At 45.5% G+C, this 23,225-nt stretch overlaps 1 protein-coding gene across 9 annotated transcripts in view; it reads left to right on the top strand.

Moving 5' to 3' along the window:
* HDAC4 (histone deacetylase 4) overlaps nucleotides 1–23,225 on the top strand; it is a 318,456-nt gene that overhangs the window by 9,122 nt on the left and 286,109 nt on the right. Inside the window, exon 2 of one of the 9 annotated variants that reach the window (XM_081945677.1) lies at nucleotides 17,939–18,231. The exons of the other annotated variants lie outside the window; for them this stretch is intronic. The gene's annotated coding sequence lies outside the window, so the exon portion shown is untranslated. The remainder of the gene's footprint in view (nucleotides 1–17,938; nucleotides 18,232–23,225) is intronic. 9 annotated transcript variants of the gene reach the window in all.

The raw sequence follows: 23,225 nt of genomic DNA, 5'->3' as shown, positions 1-23,225 counted from the left end.
ACCCAGTGATTAGGGAACAATTATTAAAAGAGGCCTAGAACTCCCAGTTTCCCAGATTCTAGTCAGGTCCCCTTAACTACTAGATTTTGTAGAATATTTTCAGTGTTAAATCTGTGTTGCCTATATAGTTGGGGAAGTTTCTGGCCTGACTATATCTGTTATCCCATTACATTTTGGGCTCAGTCCCAGATTATCTGCAGAATTTATTCAGATAATGGAACTCTGGTAAATGTCTATTGTCAAAAATCACAGGAATTAGTGAGAGAAAGTTATTTATATGTGGTGCGTTCTGGCTTTTAGCTCCTTAATGTAAACTTTAGTATAATGCTTACCTCAGAGATGACAAACTTTCCTGTAAATTGGTACAATAATTTAAACTATTATTCTGTTAAAAAGGCATAAAGAAGTCACAATTTCACCAGAGGGGAACAGGCTTTCTTGGCAATAAAATGGTGGGGTTATATATACATAAGAACAAAATGCGTGTGTTAAAATATTCTGTGATAAAGATTAGTGCATCATATAAAATCATTTTGGAATGCAGTTGTGGTTTTAATTGAAATATGTATGTTTATATTAATTCTGTTGATGTTTTATTCTGTGCCTAATGCTTGAAAACCATGTTTTTTTTTAATTTAGAGGGCAGTAATATAAAAATATACCAAATACATGAAACTAGGAAAAATAGATCTGAGTGAGGGGGAAGGTTCTTTTTCTGAGCTTGTGGGTTGGTTTCCAAATGTTTCGTTACTAGGCTAGCTAAAATCTTCAGCAGAATTTAGGGGATGTCAGTGTCAGTGTTCTTCGTTTATAATGGCCTCAGGTCTGGGTGTGTAAAATGATGGTCTTGTGATGGGTCTTGTGTGAGTCATCAGTGAGAATCTTATTGGTCTTGTGATAGGGAGGTTACATCAGGCCAGGGTCATTGGAAGGTGAACTGGTGGGGAGTTGTGTGGTTTGGTTGGAGGGTTGGTTCTGTTTCTGGTTGGGTGTGCTGTTGATTTGGATTCTGAGGGGTTTGTAGGTCGGTTGTAGATCAATGTGTCTGTTGATGTAATTGCTTGTGGAATGCCCAGTTTTGATTAGGTCAACTCAATGAGCATGGCGGGTGTTAGCGTGGCCAATGATGTTTGTGTTGCTCCAATTGAACTGATAATGTTTGATGTCATTGTGGCTAGAGAGTAAGGATTTGGTATTGTGGCGTTTGACTGACAGCCAGTGTTTGTGGATCCTTGTTTTTATTTGATGTTGTGGTATTTGTCGTCTAGTTTGGAAATAAACAATTACCAGCCAAAACTTCCAAGAGAAAACAATGGTAATTTTATTCTTCACTTTGCAAAGCAGGTGGCCCACGCACACTCAGGTACAGTGGACACACCCTAAATTATCAATACATTTGCCTTATATTCTCTAGTACTGTTACATATTTACCTCCCACCTTTTCTTCATTGGCTTAGTAATAATGATGTCATTAGTAATAATGGCTTAGTAATAATAATGACTATACAAAGTGTGTAAAGTGATTACATTATTTCTGCCCCTGATTCCATCTCCCACTACTCTAATTCTATCTCCTCTTGCCCTTCTTTATGAATTTCCTTTTATGGTCCTAGTTCCTAGGGGTTGTCTCTAGAGTAACTGTCATATCAGTAAATTCTGATTATGGCCATTTTTAGGATAGCAGAAGCCTCTGATCCTAGCTCCTATGTACAATTCTCAAGCTTCAGCTTCGCTCATGAGATTAGAAACATATACAATTTATTTTCTTCAAAGGCCAAAATGTTTTCTTACAATTCCGTAAAAACAATTACAACTGTTTTCCCAATCCCTCCACTTTCTTTTCACAACCAATATTGATTTCTACATTCATTTTTCTCAAATTGTTGCAACATTTTTTTAATCTCTTCACTCTCATTTTTTACTTTTCATCCAACCATACAGTCTTTACAAGAAGTCATTATTATTGGTCTGTTGCATATAACAACACATCATTCCAATTATCAATATTAACTCCCCAACATCATCAATTGTTTTATCCATCCAGTCACTGAGTCCTTTCAAGGGATTCCAGCCACCCCTCCCTATGACCCTAGCCTTTTCTTGTAACTTATTTATTTGTTCATGATTTTTTCAATTAGTTTAGTATAATCAGGTACTTCTTCACTAGTATTATGTATTGTGGTACAACAACTTTAATAAATCTATTCTGCACACAGCCCACTCACAGTAGCTGCTAAACTCACAATTTCCAACTCTGTCTTAATAAAGTAATCCTTGCTATTTTTAATTCTTCACTTAGTAACATTATATCACTTTGAGTAATATTTATTATCTCATCCATAATATTGGTGTAATTATTTATTGTTTTCATATTTTCCTATCCCCATCATATATATTTATATACATACATATATATATATATATATATATATATATATATATATATATATATATATATATATATATATATATATATATATATATATATATATATATATATATATATATATATATATAAATATATATGATGGGGATAGGAAAATATGAAAACAATAAATAATTAGGGTAAGGGGATTAGGATAAGGGTGTCGAGAGGATTACCCTTATCCTCTCGACACCCTTACCTTAATCCCCTTACCCTAATACCTCGGCTCCTCGCTTCCTTTTAAGCGTCTTCTTAAGGATCGCAGGTTTAAAAAAAAAAAACTCCGCGAATAGAAGACGCTTAAAAGGAAGCGAGGAGCCGAGGTATTAGGTTAAGGGATTAGGGTAAGGGTGTCGAGAGGATAAGGGTATTTTCGGACATACACCTAGCGACTATGTGAATGTCGACATTCACCGGTGAAGGTCCGAATGTAAAACAATGTAATGAAATATTCGGTCTTTCACCGGTGAATGTCGACATTCACCAGATTTCTTTCACCGTAACATATATATATGTTACACACATATATATATATATGTTACACACACACACACACACACACACACACACACATACACACACACACACACACACACACACACACGTATTTGTGTTACAACCCCTGGTATGCCCAAATATGGGAGGGAGCTCACTACTTCCTCTTTCTGTCATTCATCTCATCACAGAAAACCATCCAGACAGAAACCCATATTAATATAAAAAAGCACAAATACAACATATGTATGTATGTATGTATGTATGTATGTGTGTTACAACCCCTGGTATGACTAAATATGGGAGGAAGGTCACTACTCCCTCTTTCTGTCCTTCGGCTTATCACAGAAGACCATGCAGGCAGAAAACCATATTTTTATTTTTACTGTTGCCTTTTTATATTTGTGTTGTAATTGTACTGATCAATAAATAAAGGGAGACTAGGATAGATCTATTTCGAGCTAATTAGCTCTCATCAGCTAGCCATACCCTTACTGGGATTAGAACCCGGGCTGTATATATCTTAGGCAGGAGTCTTAACCACTAAGCCCCGGGTTCTCTTCCTTATCAGTTGAGCCAGGGAAATAGGTATGTATTTGTGTTACAACCCCTGGTATGACTAAATATGGGAGGAAGGTCACTACTCCCTCTTTCTGTCCTTCGGCTTATCACAGAAAACCATGCAGGCAGAAAACCATATTTTTATTTTTACTGTTGCCTTTTTATATTTGTGTTGTAATTGTACTGATAAATAAATAAAGGGAAACTAGGATAGATCTATTTCGAGCTAATTAGCTCTCATCAGCTAGCCATACCCTTACTGGGATTAGAACCCGGGCTGTATATATCTTAGGCAGGAGTCTTAACCACTAAGCCACGGGTTCTCTTCCTTATCAGTTGAGCCAGGGAAATAGGTATGTATTTGTGTTACAACCACTGGTATTTCCCAGTAAGGGTATGGCTAGCTGATGAGAGCTAATTAGCTCGAAATAGATCTATACTAGTCTCCCTTTATTTATTTATCAGTACAAATACAGCACAAATATAAAAAGGCAACAGTAAAAATAAAAATATGGTTTTCTGCCTGCATGGTCTTCTGTGATAAGCCGAAGGACAGAAAGAGGGAGTAGTGACCTTCCTCCCATATTTAGTCATACCAGGGGTTATATATATATATATATATATGTTGTAATTGTACTGATAAATAAATAAAGGGAGACTAGGATAGATCTATTTCGAGCTAATTAGCTCTCATCAGCTAGCCATATCCTTACTGGGATTAGAACCCGGGCTGTATATATCTTAGGCAGGAGTCTTAACCACTAAGCCACGGGTTCTCTTCCTTATCAGTTGAGCCAGGGAAATAGGTATGTATTTATGTTACAACCCCTGGTATGACTAAATATGGGAGGAAGGTCACTACTCCCTCTTTCTGTCCTTCGGCTTATCACAGAAGACCATGCAGGCAGAAAACTAATCTTATGTTGTAACATACATACATACATACATACATACATACATACATACATGTTGTATTTGTGCTTTTTTATATTAATATATATATTATTATATATATAAACAGTGCAGCACCGCGAAGTTGAAGTGACCATACAATCACATTATATGCAAATAATCTCATCCAGTAACTGCTAGCCTACTTAATACATTAACTATCATTCTATCCAATCACATTATTTACAGTTTGTTCCTGTCTTGTCACCTTGTTTTATACCAATAATAGAATCTGATCCAGACTTCAAAATATTCCAGTTCCCCTTTATTTTTTAGTTCAAGGGTGAACTGTGCCAGTTTTGCTTTTTCAAATATAGCCAATTCATGTTTAATCAATTCCATACCTTCTTTTATACTTCTATTTTGCGATTTCTTTTGAAGTTCACTCTCTAAATTTCTGTATCTTTCTTTCAACTCTCTTGTTTTTTGATTCTCAATTTTTTTCTTCCTAGCTGTAGCCGATACCGTGACCCTCTTATAAATGCCTTAGTTGTATCCCATAGGTTTTTTATGGATGTGTCTCCTGGCCAGTTTTCTTTGAAGAAAAATCTCAGTTCCTGATGGACTTTTAATATATTCCTGAACTTTTAGGATTGTTCTATTGAATGACCAATGATAACTGCCCTTTTGTTTTTTCCATGTAATCCTCATGGGATTGTGGTCAGCCCATAGAGTGGGTTCTATGTCTATCTCCTTCACTTCCGAAATTAACTCCATCGACATCCAGACCATATCTATCCTTGACCAGGTTTCATGTCTGTTTGAGTAGAAGGCATATTGCTCTCTGGACATTTTTCTTGCCATATGTCATAGATATTTAATTCTTCGGCCATTTGGAAGAACGACCTGGGGAAAATTCTCCTAACTCCTTTTCTCTTCTTTCCACTTTTATAGTTCCATTTCTAGTATGCTATAGCATTGAAATCTCCCATTAAGCAAACATTTTCGTTTCCCATCTCTCTGATAATGCTATGTAACCTATAATAAAAATTTTCCTGACCTTCATTACGTGCATATATTACAACCAGTAACAACTTTTTTTTGGTTTAACATTATTTCTACAATTAATATTCTCCCATCCTCATCATGATAGATTGGTCTAGTCTGGATTGTGTCTTTAACATATAACACTATTCCTCTTTTCTTTTGATCAGCTAATGCTGTGTAAAGTTTACCCAATCTAGGATATTCCAAGGTCTGGATCTGTCGTTTGGTTATATGGACCTCTTGCAATGCAATTATAATTCAGACGTTTTAATTTATTGAAGGTTGTTTTTCTTTTCTGGGGTGACTTTAGACCATTAATATTCAGTGATAGGATCTTGATTTCTCCTGACATGATTCTATGTGTATTTAGGTCATGTGCTTCTTGTTACCCTTATCTCTCTCAGTTCTTTTGGTTCTTCCCCTTTTTTCCTCTAAAACAGCTTCTTGTCTCCACTAGTTCCTTTTCTCTTCTTATCTGTGCTTTAAGTCCTTGCATCCTTGTTTCCAACAGTTCTCCTTCGTTTTCCTCACCTCCTGACCAACAAGTTGATTGTAGAATTCTTCCACTTGTTCCACCATGTCTATTCTGAATCTTCTATCTCTCCAAGTTACCAGTATGCCCCCTAGCATCAACCATCTGAAGTTAATTTCATATATATTCAGCACTGATGTTAAAAATTGATAGGGCCTTCTTAGTTCTCTGATTCTCCTTGGTACCTGTTTTAGGACTGTTAGTTGTCGTATACTATTGGGTCGTCTTTTGTTCTATTCAGCGCCTCATTGCGTATTGATTTCTTAACAAACTTTACATGAACTTCCCTTGGGAGATTGTTCTTTTTTGTGTCGTTTGTCTGGATTCTATATGTCTCATCGATCTCACTGGTCATCTCATCCTTTCCTATTCCCAAAGCCTTTGCCATAAGATCTGCCATTGTATCCGGTAGATCCTCGCTTTTTTCTTTACATGCTGAAACCATAGAAATTGGGCCTCTTTCTCTGATTCTAATGTGAGCACTGTTAGCTCAAGTTCTTTGTTCACCTGGATCAACCTAGAACTCAGCTCCTCCATTCTTTACTCTTCCTTCTCAATCCTTCCTTCTATTGCATTTATTCTTTGTTCATTTTTATTAATCCTCAGAGGATCTCTGGTTCTGTAAACAGCTATCAGAGGATAGGAAGAGAATGAAAGAGACCTAGCGATTTATCGGTAAGTATACACACACACACACCTATAGAAATATAGTAATATTACAAGTTTTATATGTGTGTGTGTGTGTGTGGATGTATGTATATATGTATGTATGTATGTGTGTGTGTTACAACCCCTGGTATGCCCAAATATGGGAGGGAGCTCACTACTCTCCCTTTCTGTCCTTCGGCTCATTACAGAAAACCATCCAGGCAGAAAACCATATTTTTATTTTTAATGTTGCCTTTTTATATTTGTGTTGTATTTGTGCTGATAAGTAAATAAAGGTAGACTAGTATAGATCTATTTCAAGCTATTTAGCTCTCATCAGCTAGCCATACCCTTACTGGGATTTGAACCTGGGCTGTATTACATATTAGGCAGGAGTCTTAGCCACTAAGCCATAGGCTCTCCTCCTTATCAGCTGAGCCTAGGGAAATAGGTATGTATTTGTGTTACAACCCATGGTATGCCCAAATATTTATCAGCACAAATACAACAGAAATATAAAAAGGCAACATTAAAAATAAAAATATGGTTTTCTGCCTGGATGGTTTTCTGTAAAGGGGATACTTTTTGTTATCCCCAAGGCTGGAGAGCTATCCTTGATCTTAAGAAATTAACGTTTCAAGATGCATTCATTGCAGACCATTTTGGGTAGCATTAGACACGGCAATTTTTTAACTTCAATAGATTTAACAGAGGCATACCTCCATATTCCCATCCTACCCCAACATAGACAGTTCCTACGTTTTTCCTACCTAGGTCATCATTTCCAATACGTGGCGTTGCCCTTCGGGCTTTCCTCGGCACATTGAGTATTTATCAAAGTGCTTGCAGCTTTGGTCGCTGCGCTGCGAGATGTGCCTGTCAAATTACAGGCCTATTTAGATGACATATTCATACAATCTTCATCACCTAGTCAGGCTTGAAGGGACCTTATGACCACTATGCAGGCCCTTCAGGTCCATGGGTTTTCAATTAACATACCCAAGAGTCATCTCCATCTGACCACCAGGTTAGTGCACCTCGGTGCCTTAATTGATGCCGTTGATTGTAGAGTCTTCTTGTAACTAGAACGTCAGGAATCTCTCAGGTCCTTAGCAAGCCAAGTTGGCAGGGAACGCAGGGGCTCTTCGGCCACACTCACGAAATTGCTGGGTACCATGGTGTCTGGCATTGGGATAGTTCCTTGGGCATGGTTGCACTTTAGAGAACTCCAATGGTTTCTCTTGCTGTTTCAGAGGAGACTCTTAAGCTGTTCCTTGGCCAAGATACGCATCCCAGCAGAGGTTTCCCGTTCCCTGCTATGGTGGACGTCCCAGGCCATCACCAGGGGCTGCCAGTTCAATGACCAGGACACACTGACTGTCACCACAGATGCCAGCCTGTTTGACTGGGGGGCCCACCTCCAGGAGCAGATGACGCAGGGACCATGGGATCAGGTGGACCGGATCACAGTATAAACTGGTTGGAACTGCGAGTGGTCCACCTGGCTCTCCGCCATTTCCAACACACAGTGGTGGGCAAACACGTCCTGGTGCTGACGGACAATATGTCGGCCAAGGCGCACATAAACCATCAGGGGGGGGGACCAGGTCTCATTCCCTGATGGACGAAGCCATGAAATTGTACTTTGGGCCGAGAGGAACTTGCAGTCTCTCACTGCAGAGCATATTTCGGGGGTGGCGAACGTTCAGGCGGACTGGCTCACCCGAGAGGTTGTGGACAGTTCCGAATGGCGCTTGCACCCATCAATCTTCTGGGACATTTTGGACCAGTTTGGCATGCCGGTGATCGATCTCTTCACCGCCCCCCACAACACACAGCTCCCTCTCTTCTACTCTCGGTTCCCAATGTGGCGGTCGGAGGGGGTGGATGCAGTATGATGCAAATGACCTCCGGGCCTCCTTTATGCCTTCTCCCCGCTTCCTCTCCTGTCTCGAGTCATCCAGAAGATCATTGGAAAGAGGGCAGGGGTGGTCCTGGTCGCCCCCCCCACTGGCCATGCAGGTCTTTCTTGGTTTGCAGATCTGTGGACTCTCTTGATGGACAGGCCCTGGAGGATCTCCCTCAGCCAGGGATCATTGGAACATCCCGATCCTCAGTGGTTCCAGTTGACAGTCTGGTGCTTGAGCGGAGCGTCCTAAGGAAGGACAATTACTCCTCCAGGGTCATCCAGACAATCCAAGCTGCACGATGCCCGTCCACCGAGCGTATCTACGATTCCACCTGGTGGTCATTCTGTTCCTGGTGTTCTGTTAAGCCTTTAGATCCTACTAAGGCCACTATCCCACACGTTCTGGAATTTCTCCAGGATGGTTTGGACAAGGTTTTGGCCACAAACACTATCTGAATGCAATTGGCGGCCATTTCTTCTGTATTGACTTCCGGAGGTTCCCCTTCACTGTCCCAGCAGCTCACGGTGCGTCGTTTCCTTAAGGGAGCATCCAATCTTAAACTGCCAGCCATGCACATATATCCCTCAAGGGATTTGCCCAGAGTTCTTGACGCTCGTACAGCAGCTCCATTTGAACCTCTGCGAGAGGTTTCCCTTAGGTTCCTAACTTTGAAAGTATCCTTTCTGGTGGTCATCACCTCCGCCAGGAGGATTTCAGAACTGCAAGCACTCTCGGTAAGAGATGATCTGTGGGTTTTCCACCAGGACCGTGTGGTGCTATGGCTGGATCCCTCCTTCATTCCCAAGGTATGTTCCTGTTTCCACTGAGCACAGGAGCTTGTGTTACCAAATTTCTGTCCCTGTCCTACTCATCCTTTGGGGCAAAAGTGGCACATCTTAGATGTGAGGAGGGCTCTAAAGATTTATTTAAAAAGGACTTGGCCCTTTCGAATGTCAGAGACACTTTTTGTGTCCTTCCAGCCAGCTTCCCTGGGCAGGAAGGTTTCGTTCGCCACCATAGGCAGATGGCTACGGGCCTGTATTGCTGTGGCATATCAATCCCAGTCTACGCCAGTTCCAGGTAGATTGACAGCACACTCCACAAGGAGTGCTGCCACCACGGCTGCCTGGGCAGCCCAAGCTTCCTTGGCAGAGATTTGTAGGGCAGCGACATGGGCTACCCTGTCCCCCTTCATCAAAAATTATAAGTTGGACACCTTCGCATCTGCGAATGCAGCCTTTGGCCACAGGGTGCTCCAGTTGGTCCACAGGACAGGCACTCTGCCGAACTAGTCATAATCTAGTCATAAACTAGTCACCCAGAGGACAGAGGACAGATCCAGAGGACAGAGAACAGATCCAGCTTTGGTATGTCCCAGTCTGGATGCCACCTCCACCACTATGGAGAAAGGGCATTGGTCCTTACCTGAGAAGCTTATTCTCATAGGATGGAGGTAGCATCCAGCCCCTACCAAGGCGAGACTGGTTCCTTTTGTTCCTTTTGTTCCTTGTTTTTCTCATTGGTTTTTTTTGTGTGGGTTTATGTGACTGACTTTTGCTTTAGACATCAATACAAGACTTGTCTACACCGGCTGATCGACATTAAACATTAAAAGTAGGTTAAAATATTTACATATCCATGCAAAACATTTCAGTTGTTTCTTTTATATAGGTTTAACTAAGCATTTTAAACCTCAAAAGATTTCCAGAAAAAACAAAAACAAAATTGTATTCCAATGTCAAGTGTTTCCTCTTCTCATGACTCATCTGTTTGCAAATAACATTATTTCTTGCTTCATTTCTCTAGTAATACAATTATCACTATTGCCTCCTTCATCCCTCTTCTGAGCTGAATACAGAATACTTGCCAACTTCTTCCAACTTGCAAACTTGACTTTCCTTAAATATCTTGCAACTAAATTCCACTCACTGGGAGATGGACATCCCAGTTGTTTTCTTAATTTGTATTATAGTATTCAGAACATAAAAAGAAAATATATCTGTATAGCTTTCTGTTGTGGCACAGCACAATCCGGTTGAGTTGCTGATGGACCATATGAGTCTGCCCTTGACGATGTGGAGGATCCTGTGCAGGGTTCAGACTTAGAGCAGGGACCAGAGAGGCTGGTTGGCCACCAGGAGGCGCCTGAGGCATGGAGCAGTGGGGAGGATCAAAGGCAGTTTGTCCCTGATGCTAGATTGAGAAGGGCTGAGAAACGGAAGCAGCAACTCCTTAGGCAGACTCACAGAAGATGATTAAGCACAGGTGGTTGTGGATTGGCTCCTCCCAAAAGAGATTATAGGTGAGGCGTTGGGAGGGGACATTTGCAGGAAACAACCGTTCGAATTAGTAGTTAAGAAAATCTATGTATTCTAGCCATGTCTGCTCGTTTGGACTATCTGTGTGGCTTCATTTGAATTATCTGGGTTGTTTTATTGAACGTGAGTTATCTGGGCCTTCAGCCAAGGGATTTGTAATCTCAGTAATTAAACAGTGGCAAACAGCCAAGCCTGTGTTCTGGTTTATTCACAGGCATGGAGAGGGGGGTCAGAACAGCTTTCTATATGCAGACCAAAAACTTTAAAAACCCATAACTGCAAAAGCAGGTGTCAGATGTCTCATTTACCCCACCTTTCTCATTTCAAGTAAGCAGAGAAAAAAAAAGATGAAAGTGAACAGAAAAACCGCACTCCCCCCTTTCCTACTTTTCTCGCTCTTCCAAAGCAAAAAGTCCTTGAATAAGAGAAAAAAGTAACAACCAGCAAAGACAGAATAAAAAATGTTTAAAAGTTTACATAGAAATCTCTCCCATTTCTCCACTCAGCATCCTTAGAACAAAATATTTTTCTCTGTTTTTTTTCCCTCTCTCTCTCTCCAGTAAATCACACACATTTTTCCACGAATTTCTCCCCAACATCCTCCATGGGCTTTTCTCATTTCTTTTCTTTGCAAACACTTGCTATTGCCTTTCCACTTACTTCACAACAACAAAAAACTGCAACTTACTGTTTCTTTGTAAGAAAAGAAATTTCATTTCATGCTTTCTCCAAGCAAACCAATCATTATTATTACTGTATTTTTTGGAATATAGGATGCTCTGGAGTATAAGACAGACCTAGGTTTTTGGGGAGGAAAATAAGAAAAAAATATTCAGCCTCTGCCTACCACCATTCATGTTATTCAGCTGATGCATGGTAACAAGGTCAGCCAATGAATAGGCATAGCAACTAAGTCAGCCATTGAGGGCTATTTGGACTCTGAAATTTGTTATGTGAGCAACAAGATAGGAAGGAGCCTGGTTTAGCCGAGAACTGAAAGTGAAACTGCTTGTGTTTTGCTTGTATTTACTGCTACCTAAACTAATGGGACTAATGCCTTTTACCACCACCCCCCCCCATACTGACTTATTTTTACCATCTACAGCACCTTAACCCCCACTGGAATTTTGATAATAACCTATTCGAGGTTAGACTTGCTCCGCCTGCGGGAGGCCCCTCTCTCGCAGGTTTGGCCCTTGGCTCTTTCAAGGGCCCGCCTCGAGGACGGGTTCGTGGACCCCGAGAGGTGCAGGAACCGGAAGTTAAGGGGATTTTTAGTAAAATATTTTTTATCTTTTTTAGGGGGTTCCAGGGTGGGGGGGAGGGCTAATCAGACCGGGAGGAGAGCCAGTGCCGGACAAACAGGTGAGTCTAGGAAGGACGGGGATGCGGTGGAGGGGGGGAAAATAAAGGTCACTCGAGCAGAGGGTTGTCCTATTACAACGGTCGTGGGGAGGAGGGGATGCGAGGACAGGATAAGATCCCAAGGTCGGTTGGGAGACCGTGGCTGCTGGTTACGCCCGGTCGCTTGTGCCAACCCCTGCAGTCTAGGTGGACAGGAACTACAGAGCCAGGGCCTGCGGCTGATGCTCTGCAATGCAAGGTCTGTTACCAACAAGGCCCCCCTCATTAATGAGTTGATCTCAGAGGGGGAGCTAGACCTTGCAGGGATAACGGAGACCTGGTTGGGCCACGAGGGTGGTTTACCCCTCGTGGAAATGTGCCCACCAGGTTTCCGGGCATTCCATCAGCCCCGGGCCCTGGGTAAGGGTGGTGGGGTGGCGGTGGTTATTCGGGAACGTTTAGAGCCGAGGGAGTTCACTGTCCCTCAGATACCCGGGTGTGAGTCCCTTGGTGTGAACTGGGGCCCAGGGAGGCAGTGGGGCTTGCTGATTGTATACTTGGCTCCTCGCTATGCATCAGCAGCCCTGCCCGAGCTCCTCGAGCTAATCTCAGCGACGGCAGTTGAGACTCCCAGACTTTTGGTCATGGGGGACTTCAACTTGCCGTCAACGGGAGCGGCTTCCGAGGTGGCTCGGGAGTTCATGGCTTCCATGACGGCCATGGACCTGACCCAATTAGTTCAGGGCCCCACTCACGAAGGGGGCCACACACTGGACCTCATTTTTGTATCTGAACAGTGGACGAGTGATCTGGGAATAGGGGACTTAGTCATCATGCCCCTGTCATGGTCAGATCACTCATCCCTCCGGCTGGACTTCCCTGGCGCTATCCCCCACCGCGAGGAGGCGGAACCAGACTCTACAAGCTGGTACCGCCCCAGGCACCTGATGGAATCGGACAGATTCCAGACGGAGCTTGGGCCAATACCTGTAGCCCTGTCCCGCTCCCGCTCCGAGGACCTAGTGACTGCCTGGAATAGGGCGACGACTGGGGCCTTGGACCGGGTTGCGCCTTCGCGACCTCTCCTGCGGCATCGACCCACCCGGGCTCCTTGGTTCACTGAGGAGCTAAGGGTGATGAAGCGCCACAGGAGACGTCTAGAGAGCAGGTGGAGGTCCTCACGCTCCGAATCTGATCGAACACAGGTAAGAGCCTATTTGCGGACTTACCTTGTGGCAATAAGAGCGGCCAAGCGTAGATATTGTGCTGCCCTTATTGCGTCCGCGGATAACCGCCCTGCTGCCCTGTTTCGGGTGACCCGCTCCCTTCTATCGCAAGGGACGCGCGAGACACCCTTACAGGGAAGAGCAGAGGAGTTTGGGGAATATCTCCAGGACAAAATCGATCAGATCCGGAGCAGATGGACCTCCGTCAGTGGACCAGACGAGCCGTCAACAGCGAGTCTTGAGAGACCATTCTGGGAGGAGTTTGACTCTGTTGTCCCCGAGGATTTGGACAGGTTGCGTGGACGGCTGCGGCCCACCACATGTTCAATGGACCCGTGCCCCTCCTGGCTGGTACTGGCAGCCTGGGAGGTGACACGAGGCTGGCTTCTGGGCCTGGTGAACGCCTCATTGGGTGAGGGATACTTACCAACCGCCTTGAAAGAGGCGGTGGTGAGACCGTTGCTCAAGAGACCTTCGCTCGACCCAATGGAGCTAGCTAATTACCGTCCAGTCTCCAACCTCCCCTTCTTGGCGAAGGTTGTTGAGAATGTGGTGGCGCAGCAGTTCCCACGACACCTGGACGAATCCGACTATCTAGACCCACGCCAGTCCGGCTTCCGACCCGGGCACAGCACTGAGACAGCCTTGGTCGCGTTGGTTGATGATCTCTGGAGGGCCAGAGATAGGGGTTGTTCCTCTATCCTGGTCCTATTAGACCTCTCGGCGGCTTTTGATACCATCGACCATGGTATCCTATTGCGCCAGTTGGAGGGGATGGGAGTCGGAGGCACCGTTTTGCGGTGGTTCGGCTCCTACCTCTCCGACCGGAAGCAATGTGTGTTGACAGGGGGGCAGAGGTCATCCCTGAGGCCACTCACTTGTGGAGTGCCACAGGGGTCGGTCCTCTCGCCTCTCCTGTTCAACGCATATGTGAAGCCGCTGGGTGAGATCATCCGTGGTTTTGGGGTTGAGTACCACCTGTATGCTGATGATACTCAGCTGTACATTTCAACCCCAAACCACCCCAACGAGGCTGTCGAAGTGATGTCCTGGTGTTTGGAAGCCGTCGGGGTCTGGATGGGGGACAACAGACTCAAACTCAACCCCTCCAAGACCGAGTGGCTGTGGGTACCGGCACCTCGATTCAGTCAGCTGACACCATCGCTGGCCATAGGGGGCGAACAACTGTCCCCTGTGGAGCGGGCGCGCAATTTGGGCATCCTCCTTGATGCCCGGCTGTCAATGGAGGACCATGTGGCAGCCGTGGCAAGGGGGGCGTTCCACCAGGTTCGCCTGGTGCGCCAATTGCGCCCCCTACTGGACCGGAGTGCCCTGCGCACGGTCACTCATGCGCTGGTGACGTCTCGCCTGGACTACTGCAATGCCCTCTACATGGGGCTTCCCTTGGGACGCATCCGGAGACTGCAGTTAGTTCAGAACGCAGCCGCGCAGGTTATCATGGGGAGTACACGTTACTCCCACGTAACACCTCTCCTGCGCGAGCTGCACTGGCTACCTGTGGCCTTTCGGGTGCGTTTCAAGGTATTGATTACCATCTTTAAAGCGCTCCATGGCATAGGACCTAGTTATCTGCAGGATCGCATCCTACCACACACGTCCCTGCGACCTATCCGCTCACACAGGGAGGGACTCCTTCTGGTGCCGTCCGCTAGGCAATGCCAGCGGGCGACACCTAGGAGTAGGTCCTTCTCTGTGATGGGCCCAACCCTCTGGAATGACTCCCCCCTGATATTCGAACTACCACCGACCTCCGTTCCTTCCGTCAAAAATTAAAGACTCACCTATTTCAATCAGCTGGCCTGGCACTCTCTTAGTTTTACCTCCTGGGGATATATTTTAATTGGGTTTGGGTATTTTAATTGGGGATGTTTTTAGGGTTTTTATGGTATATTTATTTCTTGTACAGCCTTATCTCCTCCACCCAAATGTATTTAACTGTTTTATATTATTGTATTTTTATCTGCATTTGACTGTACACCGCCCCGAGTCCCTTTTTGGGAGAGGGGGTGGTTTAGAAATCCAAGAAATAAATAAATTAATAAATAATACCTTGGAAAACCTGCTTTTGGTAATGTATTGTATATTATTACTATTTTGACTCCTGCTGAATCAGTTACTTTTGTGTGCTTTCTGAATGTGATTACTGCTGTAAACTCTGACTAACCAGGTCAGCTTCAGCACTGGTTGCCGCCTGATTTACAGCTGATTGGCGGGTGGATCAGTCTGCCAAAATACCCCCAATCAGCTGCTTCAAGCTGCAGGGATTGCCACAGACCATCGCTGCCTCCTTGTCTCACGTTTTCGGCCTCTGGTGGGGGTGGATGGGGCTATACCCACCCCCACCAAAATTTGCACCTCCTTTTTTTGGGGGAAAGGTGTGTCTTATACTCTGAAAAACAGTATTTCAGGAAGCTTTTCACACACCAATGAGCTCCATTTTCCAAATCTTTTTGAATAACTTTTTGTGTACTGTTTTTAGAGGGTCTCATCCTTCCTTCAGGTTTGGAAATGACAAAGACAATTGCCATTAAACAACATTTCCAGACCTGTGAAGGTTGTCCCTTTAAATCTCCACTTTTTATTTCCTTGGGCAATCTGTGGCTTGTTCTCCAAATAGTGGGAAAACTCAAGGCATGGTTCCAATAAAAAATGTGATTGGGGGCCCTAACCACTGCCTATCTCTTTCCCACATCTTTAAACTCAAGCTGAGAAACTCACTTAATTCTCTGGATGGCCAAACATGTCACAATTTTGTTTTGTTTTGAGCTGCAGCTGCTCAGTTGGGTTATGCACAGCTAAAAGAGTTTTTATTTATTTAATCCCATTCAATTCTGCGTGTAATTATTATAGAGGCACATCAAATAATTTTGAACATAATTCATATCAAATTGGTCAAGTCAAATTATCTGATTCTTCCCATTTAGACAGGTTTTAGTCTTTTTTAATTACCTGCTAAACCCCCAAGTAGGCAGGACAATAAACCTTTTCCTGTTATTGTAGAGACAGCAGCCAGACTGGGTATGCTCCGTCCATTAACCAATCGGACTGAGTCTACACTTATGATGTCATCAGACCCTTGTGGCTCCTCCCCAGTTTCAGACTCAGTCCAACCTGGACTGGCTGTGAGAATTGATCTCTCCTCCAAATTATTTAATTATATTTTTAATTGGTGAATTTTCCCCCAAAAAAATTGTTCCTTTAAATTGGTTCCTTAAATAATCCTTTATTCTACAAATTGGAAGGAAATTCGAAACTGATCTCTGGCTACCTCTCCTCAACCGTCTGATTGCCTGTGGCCACAAGTTCCTCAGGAAGCTTGCCTTGCAATCAGATTGGCCAGCTCACGAGCTACGGCTCCACGGCTGTTTCCCCGCAGCGCTCCTTGATTCTGGGCACTCGGAGGGACGCGCAACTGGCCGTTTTGCACGCAGCGGTTCCAGGCGAGTCTGGTGGCCATTCTGCAGATTGCCTGGCCACACTTAGTATTGGCAGCCATTTTGCAGGTAGGAAAAGCCCGCAAAGATAGCAGTGGTCATTTTGAGGCTCAGAAAAGCCTCAGAGAAAAAAAGTCAGCCATTTTGAATGCTTTAAAAAAAGGCGCAAACTCTACAGCAGCCGTTTGGAGTGCCCAGCAATGCGGGATCACCCCAGGTGGACCGGATCAGGAGCGCCTGGCCAGCAAACGGGTGAGACCGTTGCCTATCTTATTGGAGTGTTGATTTATCTTTGGGGAAATAGCTGATCCAGCTATGGATACAAATGCAGGATTAGAGGAGGCAGGGCCATCAGGGGCAAAGAGCAGCAGGAAGAGGCAAGCCAAAGAGGCCCCTTCCTCAGGAGTAAACCCCAAGGTCTCTAAACCAACTACCAGGGCAGAAGAGCACAGGCAGAAGGCCCTTGAGAAAGAATTTCAGAGGGCCCCAAAACAACAACATATTCTAACTACCCAGCTCTCCCTCCCTCCGAGGATCACCAAGTGGCATCCCCAGCTCCACCTGTCTTGCCTCCCATGGGGCCCTGACCCCGTTCCCCCGGCCTATTCAGAAAGGGAATTGTCTTCTTCGGAGTCCTTGTCTTCGATGGAACCTGACAACAGAGGCAATTTCTTTGATGTCCCTCTCAATAGGGAGCACACCTTTGAACAGGCTTCCCTCCTGGTTACACATGGCTCTGCCCCCCCCCCCCCCACACACACACCATGTACACCTCTCCTGCTGATATGGCAACCATCATTGCTGAAACCATTAAACAGGTCATGGCTGCTGGCCTACATCAGCAACCCCAAACTGCTCCATCACATGGCCATAAGAATAAATAAATCTGCTGCTGCGGCTCAGCAACCTGATCCCTCTGCCTCTACTTCTCAATTGGCGGGGAGCAAGATAACCTGTGGGACTCAGACCTGTCTGATGACAAGATGGTCACCCCAGATACCCCTGCCTTATTATTCAAAACTGGTTGTTTCAAGTCACTTCTTCTTAAGGCCATTAAAGCTGCTAACTTACCATCTTTTGCTTCAGCTTCTACTTCACAGGATAAACCGGCAGAACCGGCTTCAACTGAGGGTCCTAGTACCCCATTCACCGAACCCACGGTGGAAAAAGAGGTGATCCCTGTTCCCAGGATATTCCTGAACGTCATCCAGAAGCAGTGGGACACAGCCGACCAACCTTGACAAACATCTCTACAACATTGCACAGGACCTCACCAAGTTCTTCGACACTCCCCCAGTGGATGCATTGGTTGCAGCCCTGTCTTCACCTACTGTGGTCTCTGGAGTCCCTGAGGAGGTTCTCAAGCCTGAGGAGAAAAGGTCAGATGAAACCTTACTCAAAATCTATCAGGCTGGGGCCTGGGCTGTTAGGGTCTCTATGGCTACTTCCTTTTTCTCCAGGGCGGCCTTGGTTTGGATTGAACAGCTTCAGGAGCGCATCGCTCCTACTGACACTAGATCACATAGGGATCTCAACAAGATCAGGGCAGCAGTTGAATTTGTGGCTGATTCTTCCCTTAATGCTGCTAGTTTCGCTTCTAAAGCCATGGCCTCTTCGGTCAAGGCCAGGCATCTGCTTTGGCTCAAGGCATGGCAGGCAGATGTCCCTACCAAGTGGCACCTAGCAGCCTCCCCATTCAGTGGCACCCAATTATTTGGTAATCCCTTAGACCCATAACTCATGGAATCTAAAACAAGCGCAAGGTCCTTTCATCCATCTACAAGAAACAGGACAGTCAGCCCGCTCCCTTCTATAGGAGGTTGCTCTTTTGAACGGGGGACCTTCTTTCCCCCATCCACAACGCCAATCCTACACTCCCAGATAGGGATCTCACCAGGACAGGTCCAGTAGAAACACACAGCATTTCCGCTCCAAGAAATCTTACCATGGAGGAGGCAACTGCCATTTTTCACGTAGGAAATGACTATCTGGAATCTCTTCCGATCGGAAGTCGCCTGACGTTCTTTGCCCACCGCTGGGAGGAGACCACAATAGACAATTGGTTACTCAAAACTCTCAAATTTGGTCTCATGCTAGAATTCCTCTCCATTCCCCAGGAACACTTCGTGCCATGCCCAGTCTCTCGGTGTCCTCGCAAGTTGGCACTGATGGAACAGGCCATTCAGCACCTGTGGAGATCCGGGCCATCCAACCGGTTCCTCCCCATCAGGAAGGGCAGGGTTTTTATTCCTGCCTGTTTGTGGTACCGAAGTATTCTGGGGGATGGAGAGCAATTTTAGATCTAAAAACATTGAACTGCCACATTGTCTATCGGCGGTTCAAAATCTATTCTCTGCGCACCAACCTCCAGGCGGTCAGGAAAGGCAACTTCCTCACGTCGGTAGACTTGACTGAAGCTTATCTTCATATCCCCATCTTCATGGACCACCGAAAATATCTCCGCTTCTCCTATGGGGGGAGGCACTTCCAATACCGAGCTCTTCCATTCGGTCTATCTTCTGCCCCCAGGGTATTCACAAAGGTACTGGCAGCACTAGCCGCCCACATCAGGTCATCCCCAGTTCAGATTCTCTGTTACCTGGACGACATCCTCTTGTTGTCCAGGTCTCCGGTTCCAGCAGAAAGAGATCTCGCCCTCACCACTCACACTTTGCGGAATCACGGGTTCGGGGTGAATCTCAAAAAGAGAGACACCATGGCGGAGAGGGTGTTCCTATCCAAGAACCGCATTTTCAGTCTGAGGGAACTTGTCAGGAAGGTGCTACGTCTACGCCAGGCATCCCTTCTTCTCTCCCAAGTCTTGGGCAAGATGGTATCCTGCTTCGGGATTGTCCCATGGGCCAGGTTTCACAGCAGGAGCCTTCAATGGTTCATGCTTCCACATCAAAAGGCCAACAGGAGCAGCTCTCCTGTCAGGGTCCCCCTTCCCAGACAGGTATTACACTCTCTCAAATGGTGGCAGTCCCCGCAATTTTGCAAGGGACCTTGTTCAGAGAGCCGTGCCATGTCACACAAGGGACACAAGTCTGACAGGATGGGGGGCACACATGCAGGACCTAGTGGCTCAGGGTCAGTGGTCCCTTGAAGAAAGCCCAAACAGCATAAATTGGCTAGAATGGTGTTCAGTTTACTTCGCCCTCAGACACTTCCACCACAGAGTTCAGGTCACATATAGGTCCTCACGGACAATACCACGACCAAAGCACACATAAGCAGACGGGGGAACTCGTTCCTGGTCCCTGATGCCAGAATCCAACCTGTTGTGCCAGTGGGCGGAATCTCACCTGTCATCTCTTAGGGCAGAATACATCTCAAGGGGCTCCAACGTCCAAGTAGACTGGCTGAGCCGGACAACGATAGATCAGGCGGAGTGGACCATCCTTTCGAGCCTCTTCCATCAACTGACACTACAGTTCGGCCTCCCAGTCCTAGACCTGTTTGCGACGGCAGACAGCAACCAGGTACCCAGGTGTTACTTGAGGTTCATGGACCCAATGGCAGAAGGAGTAGATGCTCTCAGATGCCAGTGGCCCAGGGGTCTCCTGTACTCATTTCCTCCCCTTCCTTTCATTCAGAGGGTAATTCAAAAAATGCTGGAGCAGGAGGCAGAACTGTTGCTGCTAGCACTGAATTGGCCACGCCGGCCTTGGTATGCCAACCTAGTGACTGTCAATCTCCACCCCATGGCACATCCCACGGCCTCTCCTGTCTCTACACCAAGGTTCAGTTTGGCATCATGCAGAAGCTCTATTGACTGCATTTATGATGCCACGTGGCGGACTTTTGCTCTGTGGTGTTCCAACCAGACTGTTGACCCACTTAGGGCATCCATTCTGCAGATATTGGACTTCCTGCAGAGGGGTCTTGATCAGGGACTTACCTCTAACACACTACGCCAACAGGTGGCCGCTCTGGCCTCTGTTCTGGACGGCCTGGCATCCAAACATCTGCCTTCTCACCCCTTGATCTGGAGGTTTCTCCATGGAGCGTCCAACCTGTGTCCCTCTGCCATACATAGATATCCGACTTGGGACTTGCCTCGTGTCCTAGAGGCTTTGACTTCCACGCCCTTTGAACCTATGAGATCCACTTCTTTGAAACTGTTGTCGTTTAAAACGCTGTTTTTGGTGGCTATAACTGCAGCCAGACGTATTTCTGATTTGGCTGCTCTTTCAGTCAGGCATGACTTGTGCGTGTTCCATCCAGACCGAGTTGTCTTAAGACTGGACCTGACATTCATACCGAAGGTTAATAGCTGTTTCCACCGAGGTCAGGAGTTGACCTTACCTGATTTCTGTCCATCTCCCCATCACGAGAGGGAGCACAAGTGGCACACTCTTGACGTACATCGTGCCCTCAAGATCTACATCGACCGCACCGCCTTGTTCCGCCACTTGGAAGCTCTCTTCATCTCCTTTCACCAGGCCTCCTTGGGTACCAAGGCTTCATTGTCTAGTCTGGGGTGCTGGATAAGAGCCTGTATTAAACTGTCTTATGAACTTCAATCCATACAGGTCCCTGCAAATACTACACGCAGTACTGCGACATCTGCGGCTTGGTCCACTCAAGCCACCTTGGAAGAAATCTTCCAGGCGGCCACCTGGGCGTCTCCCACAGTCTTCATATGTCATTACAAGTTGGACAAGTATGCGTCGGCTGACACGGCTTTTGGGCGCAGGGTGCTACAAGTGCTTGCGCCCTAACCGACCTTTTTTACAATTTCCCACCCTAGTGGACAGCCCAGTCTTTGGTATGTCCCAGTCTGGCTGCTGTGTCTACGATAACAGGAAAGTGGGCGTTGGTTCTTACCTGATACGCTCATTTTCTAGTAGAGTAGAGACAGCAGCCAGCCCCACCCTGGTATGGGTCACATGAAGGAATTCCTTGTGCGGAGGAAAGATATACAGTGACTATGGACTTTCACTTTTTGCTCACAATTCTCACTTGAGTCTACAGTTTTCCTTCATCTGAAACTGGGGAGGAGCCACAAGGGCCCGATGACATCATAAGTGTGGACTCAGTCCGATTGGTTAATGGAGGGAGCATACCCAGTCTGGCTGCTGTCTCTACCAGAAAATGAGCATATCAGGTAAGAGCCAACGCCCATTTTCTTCTTTTAGTCCTGGTTTTACTGGTGTACTTCCAGTACTTCAACATTGTGCCCCGTGGACTGTCTGCGGAATGTTCCGAGAGGATCCCATCCTCCCTCCACAAGAAGATCCCATCTTGCCATGGCACATTTTACCCACCCTGTTTCCCATGCTAGAGATCACTACTTTTCCAACCTTTAACCAAACTACCTGCTTCACCTTTTGGGCTCCGTACCCACTTATACTCCAAGTATGTCCCTCATGTCCTGTCAACCTGATCCCAAAACAACACAGAGCCTTAACCCAACCACCAAGGCAATACTTAAGTCCACTTTTCTTACCTTGGTCTGTGCACAGAGTTGCCCGGTTGCAGCGTTTCAGTGGCCATTGTTATAATCCCCAGGACTTTAGCTTATGATTGTTTTCTCTTAACCTCTGCACCAGATTCCACAGGCACATAGAACTCAATATCCTTTCACGACCTAGGACCATTGAAGTCAATCGGACATGTCTTTCTAGTTGGTGTCTGTTCAGTGAGTCCTGTCACTGTCTGAAAAATCCTGGATGAGCCCCCAAGTTGTGGGATTTATTGTCTAGTTTGGAAATAAACAATCACCAGCCAAACCTTCCAAGAGAAAACAATGGTAATTTTATTCTTCACTTTGCAAAGCGGGTGGATCACGCACACACAGGTACAGTGGATACACCCTAAATCATCATTACATTTGTCTTAGATTCTCTAGTACTGTTACAAATTTACCTCCTATCTCTTCTTCATTGGCTTAGTAATAATAATGTCACAACCTATCCAAAATGTATAAAGTGAATACATTATCTCCTCCCCTGATTCCATCTTCCACTAATTCTATCTCCCACTGCCCTTATTTAAATTGCCAATTTATACAGTAAATTTGGGATGCAACATTGTGCTTCATTCTATAGTTGGCTTTAAAATAAAGTCCAACAATTACGGAGTCCGTGAAACCAAGCAGAGTGTCAGGTTTCCTAAAAATGCCCTAATTGATTTATGAGTATTGAGCCAAGTTTCAATACAAATAAGAATAAAATTACCATTGTTACCATTACCATTGTCTGGTGCAGAGGTTAAGAGAAAACAATCATAAGGTAAAGTCCTGGGGATTATAACAATGGGCACTGAAATGCTGCAACTGGGCAACTCTGTGCACAGACCAAGGTAAGAAAAGTGGACTTAAGTATTGCCTTGGCAGTTGGGTTAGGCTCTGTGTTGCTTTGGGATCAGG

This window comes from Natrix helvetica (genome assembly GCF_964273705.1).
Source record: "Natrix helvetica genome assembly, chromosome: 2".
Lineage (NCBI taxonomy): Eukaryota > Metazoa > Chordata > Lepidosauria > Squamata > Natricidae > Natrix > Natrix helvetica.
The sequence above is the reverse complement of the archived record's forward strand: the minus strand, read 5'-3'. Positions and strand labels throughout refer to the sequence as shown.